At 58.1% G+C, this 1,229-nt stretch overlaps 1 pseudogene; it reads left to right on the forward strand.

Annotated features, from left to right (window-relative positions):
- The window catches only part of LOC104523839 (chemokine-like protein TAFA-2 pseudogene), a 6,148-nt pseudogene extending 4,973 nt beyond the window's left edge, over positions 1 to 1,175 (forward strand).
- The last annotated feature ends 54 nt before the right edge of the window (positions 1,176 to 1,229 follow it).

A 1,229-nucleotide genomic window follows, 5' to 3' on the forward strand; every position in this document is an offset into this window, starting at 1 on the left:
CCGCATCCTGGGGTGTGGAAGAGGCCGAGCGCGCTCCCACGCTGAGGACACAGAGCAGCCAGGTCTGACAGTGACGTGTGCTCGTCTGTAGGGACTTTGGGATGTCACACTGCAGCAGCACAGCTTCCCCATCCTCCCCACAGCCTGGCTCCCGCTTGCTGCAGAAATAAAAGCCCGTTCCCAGCGAGCCCAGGGAGGTCTCGGTGCGCGGCTCTGCGCTCGCTCCTCCAGTGCTCATTAACCGGGACCTGCAGGGATCGCCTGCTCTCGGGTCATGGGAACTGAGTCTATCCAGCCCCATTTGCCTAATTTGTATTGCGCTTGTGTGGGCCCTTACCCAGCGAAAGTCATTGATTTGCAATGCTAACTAGCTTCTAAACCCAGATCCCAGAGGTGATAAGCCAGCACATTAGTTTTCTTTCTTCCTTAATATTTTAATGGCACTGGGAGGGGGAGCAGCAGAGCAGCCTGGATTTCTGATGAACACTGTGACATTTCTGTGTCACCGCGGGGCAGAGAGTCCTCCTGGTCCTGCCTCCTCCAGCCAGAGGATGGTGTGTGATGGCAAGACGGGAGGGTTGGTTTTAGCTGAGGTCAGAGGTGGTGGCACTGGGAAGCCAAAGGCAGTGCGACAAACCATCCCCTCCTGGAGCAAAGTGTGCGTCTCATTATCAGCGGCAATTAACTAATATGCTCATTAATTTCAGTAAAGCTTTGGCTTGGCCATGGCAAGAGGCTGTTTATTTGCTGGGTGAGACGCGTATGAGGGCTGTTGGGAGTAAGGGCTCGTGTGCAGGAGATCTGGGCAGGACCAGTGCTCCTCTTCATGGGTGGACTGGGGAGATGCTGGGCTGAGTGGGCTGGAGCCCTGGGGCCATTGCCAGAGGCTGGGACAGCGCTGCCCATGCCAGGCTCTCCAGATCATGGCACACACCGGGAACGCTGCTGGGAGCTCCGGGGAACAGCCCTGTGTGACGGTGGCTGTTTCTCCTCCCGCAGTGCACGTAGAGCCTGGCACGTGTGAAGTCATTGCAGCTCACAGGTGCTGCAATAAGAACAAGATCGAGGAGCGGTCCCAGACGGTGAAATGCTCCTGCTTCCCGGGGCAGGTGGCAGGGACGACGCGGGCAGCTCCCTCCTGCGTGGATGGTGAGTACCCCACGGCCAAGAGCCAGGTACCGGGACCCCTGACTGCATCTTCCCCATCAGTTCGGCTGGTGTGGAGTTTC

This window comes from Antrostomus carolinensis, unplaced genomic scaffold (genome assembly GCF_000700745.2).
Source record: "Antrostomus carolinensis isolate BGI_N321 unplaced genomic scaffold, ASM70074v2 scaffold39994, whole genome shotgun sequence".
Classification (NCBI taxonomy): domain Eukaryota; kingdom Metazoa; phylum Chordata; class Aves; order Caprimulgiformes; family Caprimulgidae; genus Antrostomus; species Antrostomus carolinensis.